This window comes from Lagopus muta, chromosome 8 (assembly GCF_023343835.1).
Source record: "Lagopus muta isolate bLagMut1 chromosome 8, bLagMut1 primary, whole genome shotgun sequence".
Taxonomy (NCBI): Eukaryota; Metazoa; Chordata; class Aves; order Galliformes; family Phasianidae; genus Lagopus; species Lagopus muta.
The window spans coordinates 29,877,645-29,893,150 of NC_064440.1; the positions used below are offsets into that span (position 1 = coordinate 29,877,645).

The following is a 15,506-nucleotide window of genomic DNA, read 5'->3' on the forward strand; positions in this document are numbered from 1 at the left end:
GAAACAGAAGACCCATTAAGTCTCAGAACTCAGAGCCTTATGTGCAAAGTTCATCAGTTCGCTTTTGACTTCATTCTCTCAACTCTGACTCCTGCTAATGACTGTCTCTGTGTTATGCTCAATAGATGGATAATTGTCTGCTTGCCAAAATATTTCAAAGGATTATGGCACACATTACAATGCCAACTTTTACACCAGCTTACTTATGCACAAGTACTCCCAGAGCTTCTTTACCTTCTGTGCAACATTCTTGTAGACAAGCACAAACTTCACCCCTTTGAACATTAACAGAGACACAAAAGTCTTCAGAGAACAGTAAAGTGTTGTGGCACTGTTCTATCGTTTTAAGTAGGAATCACCCATGTGATTAAAAAAACTGCAGCGTTTTTTTTCCACATAGGAGAATATTATGTAACCTGAATGAACACAGTGACTTGATTATGCACAGGGACAACTTCCTTCTACTAAGGGATGAAGTTGTTAATGGAAGATTCCTGAAGGGCTCAGAGGCTTATAGCACCCACAGAAACATCATCGTTGTGACTGAGATATACCATTCCTAGCCACTAACATGCTTACTGTCACCCCAGTAAGTTTAGAACCACAACCACAGCAAAAATGGATGGCAAAATTATAAAAATCAATACAAAAAAATAAACGTTACCTCTCAAAACCAGAGCCAAATTAAACAGAGCTAGCCTTACTTCATACTTCCTGACCTCCAGTCCTCTCTTTCTCGGATCAAAGCCATCCTCTTAGCCCCAGTCCCTCTCTTCCCTGGCAGAGGGCCTTAATTGCTTGATAGATCCCAGCTGCTTTTATCTCCACTCTTCTTAACTCCTTTCTCACTAGTAGGAGAGCACACACGGTTAGCAGACTTGAAATCAATGTCCTTGCATTTTGCTGAGGAGAAATATATATTACAGCATAAGTAAAAATTAATTTTAAGAAGTCTAAAAATATTTCTGTGCAATTGGACCCCTCTAAAGACTAAGACATCAAAATTTCTGAGCAGAGTTTTACAGAAATCTGGATAGAGGGAGCACGTTGGCTTCAACCTGCAGCCAGAATTTTCTTGAGCAGATATTTTTCCTTCTTTGTCCCCTACGTGCCCCAGCGCTATTATTCATAGAAGAGATAATTTGTCTATCCCACCCCTTGCTTCACTGTTCCTCCCCTAGCAATGAGGAGAGAGGATTTTCTTGTTTCTGCTTTCCTAGGCTTAATGGTTTGAGATTCAGTGCAATGCAGCCAGGTTAAAAAAAAAAACAAAAACAAAAAAAAACAATAATTTAGAGTCACTGCTGTATGTGTCATGTGAAGAGAAAACTTGATGCAAACTATCTAAATGATGTGGATATACCAGTGAATTGTTTTCCTTGGTATCAGTAAGTTTGTACCACAGTCAACGTTCTGTTTCATTGCAGACCTGTGTGCTTTTCAGGGCTAATGACTATTGTGTGATTACATGGAGTTTAAAGTCAGCAATTATGGCACAAGTGTAGTATTGACTACAACAGCTTTTGGCAGTTCAAGTGAGAACTATTTGAGCAAGCTTCATTATTACATCAAGGTGTAGATGTTTGGTACTGCAATATCTGTTCAGCAATACATGTTAGCTTTTATTTTGTCCATTTTTTCTTCCATGCCATCCATTTTTCCTTTGAAATTGGGAACAGAAACTGTTTTCACAAATTCTAAGTTGAGAAATCCAAGTATTCTGATTTTTTTTAATGGGAAATTTAGATTTCTTATGTAAACCTGGAATAAAAGATTAGCGTACTGAATTCCTGGAAACAATACTCTGTTGCTGAGTTATTATAGAAGATGTGTCTTATTACTTTTTTCCCAGCTGAACTTGATCTACAACTGCTGCAAGAGCACAACCTTCCTCCAGCTTAAGGGTCCTGCATGCTTTGGTGTTTTCTCCTTTGTTATACAACAACATTACAGGATACATAACTGCAGTTGAAGGTGAAGAAAAGACATAATCTGAGGTACAGAGAATCCCCTTCTATACTTCCATGTAAAAGTATATTTTTGCATCTCTGTAGCCATGCTGTGTCTCATTCATTCCATTGCTTTAGACCAGCTGCCTTTCTTCCTTGGTGTTTTTATCATGACAGCTTGTTGTTGTTTTTTTTCCTATTTTGTGGATTTCCCCTTTTCTAAGAGCCTCACAATTGTTCTGCACATGAGAATAGGGAATTACATAAAACAAAACACAGGAAATGTTAACTGTATTAAATCCTATACTTCTCAGAGATCTCACCAAGGATTCTCAGATGAGAGGCCTCTCAAGGGTGACATCTAACATGAGATTAAGTATTTCTGCACAAAATGCAGAATTGGTTACCTTGTCCCTCTTCACTGAATTACATATAACAGCAAATAGCTCACAGGCATACAATGTATTTGAGCAAGGCATGATACTGGCTACTGCTGAGTCTTGATGAGAAAACATTGAAATGTGTGTTGTAGGATTTTTTTAAAGAAAAAATCAAGTTTGTGTTCACACACAACTGAATTGTTTTTGTTTTTAAAACCTTACACTACAGATATTTACATATTTATAACCTCATTACAGTCACCGTTTTCATAAACAATTACAAATGAAATAATGTAACCACTTCATAATCAGTTCATAATTTGCCATAAAACCACAATGACCATAGTGAACACAGAACCTTCATTTTGCAAAGACAGGAATAGACTAGAGCTAGTAGCCTAAATCAAGAGAAGCTGCTAATTAAGCTGATGTACAAACAATTATTTCTGACATGTTGGCTACCCTCTATATAACTATCAAATAGTGGGTGCAACCTTAGCGATTAAAGAATAGTAGATAGTAAGTTCTTTTATATAAGACAATACAAACTCTATCCAAATATCAAATTACTGGAAAAGTGCACTGGGGCAAACCCGAGAGATGAAGTAATAGTGTAAGCTAGCCAAGGTTTCTCTTTCCTAGCCTGCTTTAAGTGATGTTTTTGTCACAGATGTAACTAATGACACACACTGTTGGAGTGAATATGGAAAAAACTTCGCATAAGAAATGTTATACTTTTATTTTCCTTGCCAGGCACAAATTGATTCCATGTACTGTTACCCTGAATCCCGTGAATGCTCTGTTCTGTGCAGAAACATATTTTTCTGGAGTATACAGTCTGCGTCCTCAGTTTTATTGCTTCTACTCAGTATTAAAACTACTCTTTGTTGCTTGAACTTTTTCTTAGAGGCACAGAGTTTATATGACTCACACGAACGCTTAGTTTGTACCACTGTAAAAGTTTGAGAAAATCACTTTGGATCCTTGTCCTTTTGATCTTCCCAGTTTTGAGTAAGTTGAAAAAGAACTCAGCTGTATGCACTGACTGCCATGTTTCAGGACAGTATCTCTAAGACATCAGCCATCTGAGGGCTTATCCAGTCTTTTAAAAAAGATAATGAACATTGAGCAAAGAGGGAAAAATGCAACAACCAACATTTCTCAATTCTCACCAAAGCTCTTAAGCACATGCTTACGTTGTTCAGGCAGTGATTAGTAAAAGTGCATGCAAGTGCTCTGCTTTAACACACAGGAATTACTGAAAGAGGGTCACAAACTTTTACCCTGGTTTTTTTTCCACTTTTTTATTTATGACACCAAACAGAGCTGAGATGCCTCTGCAGTTTCCCCGTGTGTTCAGAGGGCATTGCAAAGCATTGTTTCACCCTTTTTCTTTGCCTCCAGGTCCCCTATAATTGACTCTGACCAAGTGCTAGCAGTTATGTCCAACTCCCAGAAATTTTTCCTGAACTACGGTTATTTCTGGTGATTCATATGTCTGAGAATCTTACTGAAAAATAAACGATTGGAACTTTTAATATAATTAACTTGGCTCTTCTGAAGCACAGCATCTTTTGAAGAGATTGCAGAGAGGAGAGAAATGTAAGAGCCGTGGTAGAATGGGCTGTATGCTTGTGGAGACCTGGCATTCAGAAAGCATTTGTCTTTATCTGCTTACACTGGGGCCAGATGCAGAAAGCCAAGGGCAACTTACCTCCCAGATGCAGTGACTAATGATGTGTAAACATATCAGAGAGCTCCTCTTTTCCAGTCCAACATCACTTTAACTTCAAGACAGTGAAGAGGACATTTTAAAAAAAAAGCAAAATCTGGATACACAGATTGCTTGCATTCTTATCTAAACTTACTGGTACTTTTCCAGTTGATCTTTTTACATAATTTTCCTTTGCCTCCTCTCACATGAACACAAATATTCAGATAGAAGGAGATGTAAGTTTTAAAAGGGGTAATAAAAACTGAAAACTCAAAAGACATGCTGCTAAGCTTGCTGCTGACCTGCTCAGTGAAGTTAGCAAGCTGATTAATCTGTTTCTAATTCTGTGTATTCACCTGGAAAATTTAGGATCAAGTCATCTTTACTGTTTGTAAAATACTCTCTAAAAGTATAATGGCTTCCTCATTATAAATCTGCATGACTTGTTTGTAGACCCCCAGTGTCCCTGTGCATCCTTGTAGCTCAGTGCTTCCTCATTCCTTGTTTCTGGAAGACTTGTTGCTTTATTCACCACACTTGGTCCTCTGCTTCCCCTGAGGCTTGTTTTCAAATCGTATATATACTGTATAATCCAGTATAGTATTAGATAACACAGTAAGCAATGTATATTGTTTATTGAACTGAGAAAAAAAAATGAAAATAAAGGTAAGAAGTCCTAGCTAGAACTTCCATTATCCCTTCAAATGCCAAATTATACTTACAAAGGTATTCATAGGAAAAAAAAAAGGAATGTGCACTTGAGTCATGAGCCCAAAAACTTCACTGACAAGAAAAGAAACTTGGACTGAGTGACATGAAAACACTGCTAGCATGAGGGTTTCAATTCCTTCTCAGCTGGCTTGTATTCCTCAAGGAGGGCACTGACACTTAATTTAGAGATTATTAACTTGCACTGATAGCTCTTGGGTTTCAGTGGAAGCCAGGTTTGGTAAAAACAGATAAAACAGAGTTGCAGTGAGTTCTTCACTGAGAATAATTCATTTACTTATCTCCTAGGACAAATGCTATTCTCTTTCACAACCTTAGCAGAGCTGCACATGTAAGTGCTGTGCATAGAAGCAGGAGCAGCAGCCAAGTGCTTTCTTCATACAAGATTTCAGCTCTGGCCTTTCCTTCTCACAGACTGAGAAGAACAGGTTCCCTGGTTGCAGACATCAGTGAAATTATGTCCCCTACCCTAGATTTGCATTGCCCAGCCCAGTTATGATTCCTCAGAGACTTCAGTAAATTTACTCTCAGACCTCATTCACTGCTATTTATAGAAGCACACACTGGGAGATTGCGAACACAAAACAGATTCACAAATTTTGTCTTTCATTACCTACTTCGATAATATCTGTGTGTGTATTCAAACAGACAAATCCTTTCAAAACATGCTAACAGCTACATCTCTGCTTCCTTTGCCTCAGTACTCCTGAGCCTTCTTTTGGCTGTGGTTGGATACAGGTACTCTTTGCACTAGCCCCGACGCCAGTCACCTTCTCCATTTTCTGAGCTCTGCAGTCAGGTCTGTTTTGCTCTGCTGACCACCAGACACTTTCCTTCCTGCAGAACGCTTCCTATACCCCAACCCAAAGAGCCGGTGAACACCAGGAGGCAGAAGGCATCTTCACATACAGGGAATCTTCCATCTTGTTTCTGTTTTGTTACCATCTTAACAGCAAAGTCAATTAAAAACAGCTATAACTAAACTAAACCAACTTCTCTCGCCAATGCAGTGAGTCACCAGGACTTTCCGTAATAATAAGATGACTAAGCATATTTTTGGGCTTTTACAGTCAACTACATTTGTTTCTCAGAAAAAGGGATCTTGAACACTCCTTCTAAACCCATAGTTCTCTGCTTTGAGTAAAACACAGTTGTTTCTTTTACCATGAAGATTTTGCCTGTGGATGTTAAAGAAGTTTTTCACTTTTAAATCAAAACTGAATATTGTACGTAACACAGCTCCTTAACTAAGTTGCCCTGTAAGCAGGATAGCATCTGCAAGATTAAAATGAGAAACAGCTGTACTCACAAAGCTTTATAAAATGAAACTTTGTTTACATACTGTATGGATCCAGAGACATTTCAAAGATTCAGCCTCTTGAAAAAGAAAAGGCTACCAGCTCTTCCATTAATTTCTGTGTTGGTTTCAAACAAAATGTGGTGCGTGGTCCAGTCAGTCTGTCAATGAGATAGACACAGCATGCAGTGGAAAGTCACGTTAATGCAGAAATCCAAAGGTTCTCTCTCTGGCAAGACTTTACAAGGATGTCAGTGTGCTATTTCACATTGCTGGAAAAAATGTCAAGTGGAAAAATTAAGTTTCCTTAAAGGTGGTTTTCTCAGAGTTAGTGTAGAACTTAATGTATTTCTGCTTCTCATAATATAGCTATTTCCCACTAACTGTGAGATGATCATGCTTAGTTAATGCAATTTAAACACTTCAGATGAGTGTAGCCTGTATTGTGAACAATCTGAGCAAATGAATACATCAATGTAAGGACTTAAATATAAAAAGCTTCTAAACTTTGTATCAACAATCTGGAAATTAACAAACAATCAATGGAATTACAATTCCTGCAAAAAGCATGTTCTTCACTTCCAAGAGCAAAGAATGCTATGCATGTGGTGCAATTTTTGGGACTGCATTGTTAAGATGATGTTTACTTCCAGTTTCTGACAGGGTACAAAGCTGCTAATGGAGGCATGATTCTAACCGCTTCTGTTTCTGGATAGACCCTCTATTACCTCCTTCCTAGATTGGCTCCATTAATTAATATGCCTTGTTTGTAGTTTCAGATCCTGCTTTCTGTCCTCATAATTTTTATAATCCAGACAACTTAGACTGAGAATAGCATTTAAAAGATACAATATAAAACTGTTTGCAAAATAATTACATCTGTAATGTAAACCATAGAGCTACACTACATTTATAATAAGCATACGAAATTCATTTTGATGTATCATGCTTAGCAAAGAGTTAAGTGAGCATGTAATTAGCTCACCTATTTTATGATTCTTCAGCCAGTAGTTCTATAATCTTTTCTGGAAGGCAATCAAATTATTTCAGCACAATTTAATCTAAGCCTAATTTACAATTTACTGCACCAGTGATTCTGTGAATCCTCCTACCTCGGTACCTCAGCCTACATTACTTGCCTCATTGCAGCCGAAGGGAAGCAACCACATCACATAGTGCTCTCAAAGTCACACTGAGCAAAACCCTATAATGACTAATGCATTGCTGGTGAGAGGATATATTAAAAGAATCACTGTGCTTCCTTTCGGAAATCTATGATTGAAGAGAAACAAATGGGAGCCTTACACTAACTTCACTGGGTTGCAGGTTAACTCCTGCAGTAACACCAAAATCCATACTAATTTGTGAGCTATCATGCAGATTTTTTTTTCTTGGAATGATCTGTTCTTCCACAAGGGTATCTTTCTTCTCCTTCTCCTGTTTCTTTTTACTCTGCCATGCACCAAAACACCATCCCATGAGCAACAGGGAGTTATTTTCTCACTGAGGACCCCAAATCTGGACCTGTTGTTACCAGATTTGCTCCTGAGAAGTCAAATTTTCATAGATAAGAGTTGATATTTTGGCAAAACATGTCAGTTATGTGCTGGATATTGAACATATTGGAACATAGAGCGAAACTACTGAAGCTAATTGTGCTCCCACTGTCTCCTAACGGATCTTACAAATATTTCCGCATCTGTCTGGAATGGCTGGGTAGCCAATATGGACATCTTAGGGCACTCAGAAGGACTGTGTTGGAGTCCAGGAATCCTTCAGAAGGTTCAGCTGTTCTTCTGCATTCAGGTAATGTGGTAGGCTGCTGAAAACCCTGCCAAATGTGATTCCCAGCATAGGAATCGAGTATATGCACTTCAGAAATTTATTTAAATTATTATGCACGTGTGGTTGGGGAAATTGGAATTTGTCCCCAGCAGTATAAATGTGCATAGAGGGGCTCTCCCCTTCATTAAATGTTTCAGAGGAGCCCAGCAGAAATATTTGAGGGAAAAGGACCACTCACCAATAATCAGTTGGCAGAACTGAGCTTATATAAACACTTAAATACAACTAGAAAAAAAACCTGCTGCAACCATTTGCACTGCGTGAGAAGATGTGTGTTCATGCTGCAAAGCTATCTGCCTTAGTCAGACTTGTGAATGTACTTCACTTACTGCCTGTAAGAAGTTAGCTTAATAAAAACTGTAATGAAGACAGGGTGTCACAAACAGATTGAGTAACAAGGATGTCATTATGTTTTGTATCTGTACAAAAATAATGCAAAAATAGTTTTTTTTAAATTCCCTTGTTTAGTATGTAAAAATACAATTTGGTTATGACGTTTCATATTATATTCTGTTCTGTAAAAGATAGTGACTCCATTTCCAGAGAGAGGTACATGAGGTGTCTATTCTGTGTCCTCTCAACAGCTAAGTAATTTTGGTCACACTTACACCGCTGCAGTGAAGGACCATGAGCTCCATATACCTATGTAAAAGAAGCTGACATTTTTCAAGTTGGTGCCTGTGCATCAATAACAGATGTGGCCAGATTTATGATGGAGAGTGTACTAAGCTTACATGCTACCGACATCTTTTTAAATCCATTTTTACAGTTCTTTCTGGAAACACTGTGACAGTGTTACAGAGATCAGAAGTCTACAGTAGCCTGTTCTAATCTAATTGGTGGCAGTATTCAGGGTCATGATGCTGGTGCTGAAGTAAAATTCAATACCTGAAGCCAGACAGCACAAGAATTGTGATGTGAGAGACGTTAGGCATAGCATGTTGAACACAGAAATAAGATATAGTCGCTGAAAATTAGATCCCTACTGAGAGAACTCACAGAACTTCAACAGCAACCAAAACCAGCTAGTTCCAACTGTGCAGCACAGTGAGCACAGAAGTACTTGTGCTGATTCCCAAACACAGCTTCTTTTAAAAAGTGTGATGCCAAAACTGGCCATGTGAGCAGAATTACAGCCGTACATGTTGACCATTTCTGCTCATTGTCTTGCAGGTCTCTGCCTAGCTTTCTCTTATATAGAGTGGGTGGAATCCACCAGCACAGAGCCCGTGCATTCGGCCCATGGAGTGCCCAAAGTGTTGGAAGAGAAAAAAACAGTAGTTAAAGTTAATATTAAAGTGTTCTCACATCCACCTGATTACATCTGTTTCACAACTGCAGTAGAACTCATAGAGTTGCAAAGCCTGGGCCACATGTCAGCCTGTGCTGGTAGATCATCATGCCACTCCAAACATCTGCACTGGAAAAATGCTAATATTGTGCTGCTAGCATGTTCTTCCAGCCTTCTTCCTTGGCTCCATCCGCAGCTGGTGTGCTGGAGCCTGGAAGGGGCTCTCCAGAGAGCAGTCTGCAGCTGTCAGAGAGATCCTGTGCCAAGACAATTTTCTTTCAGCAGGAAGCAGGCTTTGAGAATACCTTATGCATCTTCAACCTTTTACTTGGCATAAAGATTCTGGAAGAGACGGTATTCTCAGCCACTCTAATAGCACTGTTTCCCTTAATATTGCAGTAATGTTTTAGCACTGATTTGGAAGGGTGATTGATGTATACCGAACTGCCAATGCTATTTCTGCTACAGTTTGTTCTCTAAATCTCCTTTCCAGGCGTTGCTTCTTGCCATAAGTTGACAGATCTAAAGAAATTATAGCATGGAGTGCAGAGACTGAATGATATCCTAGAGGAAGGACATTGTAGATGCAGTTTACTATATATAACTATGAAATTCATTACTGGCAAGAGTATTTTTTTTTTCTTTGTTTGTTCTGCACCAATGGTTATATACAGAGTACTAATCAAGAAAGACTTAGTATAAATCATGGTTTACTTGAACAACTCCTTTAGCAGTTTTCTATTTTCTCTTCCACATTAAGAGGAAATACTATAGAGTAAACAAATTATCAAGAAGCTTAAAAACTATCAGTCAAGTGATATGACTAGACTAGAATGCAAAGGAATGCAACATTACACAGAGACACTTGAATAGAAGCAACCAAGAAAATGGAACATTTTATTACTTTGTTAAAATATTAATAGTTTTGCCTTGCTGATAATCCAATCCAAATATCATGTGGCTTTTTGGACTGTTATTGTTTTCCCTTGGCACCACTGTGGGGAATCATTCAAGGAAGTAAAAGCAAAACTGTACTGTGCAGCTGGTCTTGCACCTGCTCCCCTTCCTATAGCATTTCCTTCTGAGAGAGGCAGCATTACAAGTGCCTAGCTATGGCATCAAGTCCAGAGGGAAATGTAACAATGCAGCTTTTCTGGAGATATCTTCAGGTCAGACCAAACAAGCTGTGCTAAACAACATTTGAAAATGCATTTTCCAGTCTTAAGAGCAGTCTCCTCCTGAATATTAAGTTTGGAGGTTGTATGAGCTGTGCTGAGATGCCTGTTTTGGGATAATGGCTTTTGATAAGAACGGGCTGAAAGGTCAGACTTAATGCTACAGGTTGCAAAGAATGCTCTTCTGTGATGGATTTTGCATTACACTTACAGCTGCTGGGGCAGATACCGTACTGCTCATCAGGACAGGGGGCTCTGCAAAAGTCTCTGCAGAAATGGATCAAATTGCAAAATGCCCCCAAACATGCCAGCACTGTAAAATATTTGATTTCACTGCCTCTTTGACTCTCCCTTAGCTTCCTGAACTTCTGTTTTATCTCCAGTAACAGAAACATATACATTTCCCATATGAACCTGAATTTCCAATCACTTCTGACATGTACTCTCTGTGCAGCAGTTCTAGATGTTGAAGAGATCCTGAGGACAAGGCACAACACTCCTGCCCTTAACTTTCCACCTTACTGCTCCCAAACAACACAACAGCCACTCATTTTCAGGGAAGATGGTCCCTTCACCCTTCGCAGGCAATACTAAAGATAAAAAAGCAGGTAGAAAAGAGTGCACCATCATGTGCTGAGACTGTACAATATTGCTGCTGTTCTGTGTTACTTTTGTCATAAGATGCTTGGTAGGCTGGTACCCGTCAGGCTCTACGGAGATGCTGAATAATCCAGGAGCCATAAACAAATCCTACCTGTCCTCAAAGGCCAGGCTTTCTCCTGCTGTGGAGGACAGGATGGTGGGATTATGCATTTTGCATTCCAAGCACGGAAGAAACTTCAAAGGCCCTGGGAGCATTCCACATAAAACTGCAGTAGATAGTTGCTGGTTTGGGACTTCTTTTATGATACACAGTAAAAGAAAAGAGCATCAGTGAGAAATGCTACACTTTGCTATGGTGCAACAAAGAGCAAATTATTACTTTTTGAAAAATAAAACTGTTTTTTGATAAATAGTGTGTTGTTCATATCAGCAGCATGTCATTTGATAGAGCATTTTATGGTGACTGTGTAGCACTTGCCTTGTTGCCTTTGCAGTTTTCCCAGCAAGGCAAAGGTATAGGAGGTGAATGAACTCCATTTCTGCCCATTCTGTTGATTCAAAACATACAGTTATACTGGGTGGTAGGAAGTATCATTTCAAATCCCGTACTGCGAGAATTTATGAATAGCTCCACGAGGTAATTTCAAGATGACAGAAAAACATTCAGTTATTTAAACCAGATGAAATTTTTTAAAAATACTCAACTATGGCTGCATGCTTCCTGCCAGTTTTCCTCACCCCCGTGAAACAGGAAAACGAAAATATTTGCCAGTCATCATTCATCATATGCTGAGGGAAGATTAGTACTTGCTATCTGTAACTTCATAGCCGGTTGGATGTGTGCTCAAAGCTGGTTTGGATGTGTTTGACCTGCAGGAATGTGGCTTGTTCTTTTTATCAGTGATGGTTCCAGAAATAACTTTTTTATTTTAATACCTGGGAAAATCTTATCACTGACATAAAATTTATGCAAGGACATTTTTAGTGTTTGATTAAGTCCAGTGAGCCAAAAAAGGTGTTATTGGTAAGAAACAGGAAAGCCGGAAAAGTATCGTGTATCAAAAAAACCCCCATCGCCTTTGAGGTCAGAGGCTTGAAAAAAAGAAGAAATGGACAAAAAGTGATGTGTGGGATCAGGGCCCAAGTCTGTAGCACTGCACTATATTTAATTTCAATAACTGCAGAAAGCAGGGCAACATGGGCTGTGTCAGTATCTACAGGACAACTTAATTCACTTTTGAGCTCTCTAAAAAGCCCTAACTCAACTTGCATCCATTAACTTGCTTAATTTTTGGAGACTGGGCCAGGGCTCCAGTTGAGATCTTGGCACAGCACATCGTGCTGCTGGGATGTAATAAAGAAAATAACAAGGATGCGAGACTTGAGCAAAAGCATTTCTCATTTCTCTCTGTATATGCAAAAAAGCAGAGCCAGAAGCCAAGTCTATGAAAATAATACATACATCTTTCACTTGTGAATTCCTGCTTCTTTCTTCTACCTTTACCAATGGATCAAACTTTCAACTTCAGAGAGATAATGCTTTCTATCAGATTTTTCCAATTTCCTAGGTATTCTTGACATTTTATTTCTTGTTGCACTTGCTCAGATTTGCTTCATAAAATGCAATGGGAGACAAGATGTTCAAAACAAGGATCAAGAAAGGAAAGTCCATATTATAAGAAGTGCTGGCTCAGAATATGTGGAAGGATCCTGGTCAGTTTGTGATTCCAGTATGAATTCCCCTACAGTACGAGACAGTAGGAAAACGTATTGTTTGACAGTGAAGCCCCATAACTCTGGAAGTTTGCAGCAAAAATCAGGCCTGTAAGCTGTGTCATACAGTGGTTAAGTATGAAAGATTGCTGTGAGTAATACAGCATTTCAGAGTATGGTATAAAAAATTTTTCCACGCCAAAAAAGGAATAGCATGAAAAGTTGCATGTTGTAGAAAGCTGGCCATAAAGCTCCCAAAAGTACTTGCATAAAGGAGATAGGAATGCTAAGAGAGTCAAATAGGAAGCATTTATACTTCTTGGAGGAGAGAGTGCTAGCAATCCATGTTCATTTTAATGCTTAATAGTTCAACCAGCTCCAGTGAGTATAATCACTGTGAAATAACACTCTTGATGGGCCTCAGAAAAGCAGTATGGCAAACAAAACGTTAAAAAACGAGCTTGGGAACTTTGTAAGGCAAACCTGCTAGCAAATCCTTACAAAACATCATCCAATAAGTGAAAAAAAAAGAAAAGAAGTGTCCTTGATGTCTAATAAGAGAAGACTGTGTTTTTATAGATACAGGAGTCTTTCAAAGATGCCTCAGAAGTCTTTCCAAGTCAGCAACTAGCCAACCAACCTTAATTGCATGGGTTATAGGCATCCACAATTACTAAGTTCATTTATGAGATTTTGATTGCCTCCATAGCCTGTGGCCATATTAATTCTGACCAAACCAATTCCAAACCTTTAATTTCCAGCAAGGCCCTAGGGTCCTTTCTGGAGGAAACATTTTTTTCTTATTTGGCTTCTCTACAGATACTAGGCTAGGGCAGAGGCTTCACTGGAGCCATTAGAGATGGAAAGGACTAACTTAGTCATTTAGGATTTACTTAGTCACAGACACAGTTCTTCAGCCTAGTGCAGTGTTGACTGACCTCGGTTTTTGCTCCATTTTCCCATGGTATTGACTTCAGGCATTCCTATTAGGTTAGTTTCCCCATGACCTACGTGGAGACCCTTTTCTCATTTCTATCCTTTTGTTCTTTGATGTTGACTGTCCCTTACTCCCTTCTCTGTCTTTTAATCTTTGAAAAATTCTATCTTACCTATTCTGATTCACTTCTGCTTTTCCTGGTAGGTTTGTTAGCAATGTAACACTTCTCCTGTGGGGACAGACCTCACAGGTAGTGAGGAAGATAGGCATTTGGTATTGCATTGAGAAGTTAATGAAGTACAGTAACACTTTTTATTCAGGAGGAAATGCAAAATGCCATCAAGCCCATACAACGTAGGTTTTAGGGTCTTGCAGTTATAGATGGGCTGGAGTTAGTGGTGTGGAAAGAGGCTCATTAACTGATAGTTTTCAAATGATTGCTGACTGGTGCTTGTTTTCCAAAATGTGGGCTACAGCTGGAGCATGACCCTGGCTGACTCATCAGGATAGCACTGAAATGCTAGTTCCAAGCTCCATCGTCTACCAGTGAGCAATAACACAGAATCAGTCTCCACAAGGATGATGTTTAAGACATTTTAAAGATAACCACTTACTGGCAAAGAAAACTGGGCCTTTTGGTCTATTTCTTTTTCCTCTTATTTGCATGTTTTGGCAATTCCTAAAGCCTTTTTTGAAGGATCTGAGAAGGAAAGCCCAAAAATAATCTGTTCAGAATTGAAGTCACAGTAAACAGTAACCTACTGCCCCAGTCAAGCAAACTGTTTGTCTTTTATGGTCTGTTCTTTTAGAAATAGGCTATAGCTTTTTAAACTCTGATTTCATTTTATCACAGCAAGCTATGATGATTTTAACCTCTATTTCAGACGCTGAATAAATGGCCTATGCTAATAGCTAGTGACAACTGTTTAGTTGACTGTTTCCTCAATGCTCTACTCTTTTAACTAATTACTAATTTATTATTATATGTGCAATACAAACCTCCTTATTCCTTGAGCAGAAACTGAAAATGGTATCCAAACTAGAAAGAGCAGTTCCTGCCTTTCATTTTGTTAGTGACCCTGCAGAGGATTTGATTTGGATTTCAGGGTGAAGTAAGACGAAGATAATCCTTAATTGAAAAGCTTTAGTTTTGTTCATCAGTTAATCCTTTTCCATTATGTTTTCAATATGGTATGTGTTCAATTTGTTCTTTTTTCTGCACGTATATTCCAAAAACTGTGGCCATGTTTTCCTTCCAAATGATATAATTACTTCAGGATGGCTTTGCTTCTTTCTTGTTATTTTTTCTGGAAATAGTGAAAATATAAACTGCTCCTTAACAGCCACACATATCATACTGACCCAATTTATAGCATCTGCCTTGCAACAGTATGTACCGTCATTTGCCAAGCATTCTTTAACTGCAAAATAATAATAAAATAATAGTGGAGCATTCCTACCCTTTCATGCTCTCTATTCTGTCTCCCACATGTCCCATGGAGCCTGCATAATGAAATGTTTTGTTTGTAGGTTGTTGAGTTAGCATGGAGAAAAAGAGTCAAGCCCACGCTGGAAGTGTTCATTGAGCAATGCTCATGGCTTCCTGTGCCAAGGCTTCTGCACCAGTTGCTAAGTATACACGGCTACATCTGCTTTAAAGAAAGCTGTTGAAGTTCTGTGATTAGCTAGCAAAGTTTGCTGGAAGAGCAGAATATTCTGCTGCAGACACAGAAAACAAAAGAGCAAGAGCAAAGAAATATAAAATGGCAAACCTAAACACTTTGAGTTATGTTTTGCTTTGAGATAGGCATATGCTTCTTTCCTCCAAGTTCGGCACATTGTAATTAATGCTTTGTTTTAATCTAGGACTCCT

General features: G+C 38.8%; 1 protein-coding gene across 9 annotated transcripts in view; it reads right to left on the minus strand.

Annotated features, from left to right (window-relative positions):
• The window catches only part of GULP1 (GULP PTB domain containing engulfment adaptor 1), a 273,935-nt gene that overhangs the window by 72,664 nt on the left and 185,765 nt on the right, over positions 1 to 15,506 (minus strand). The window lies entirely within an intron of this gene.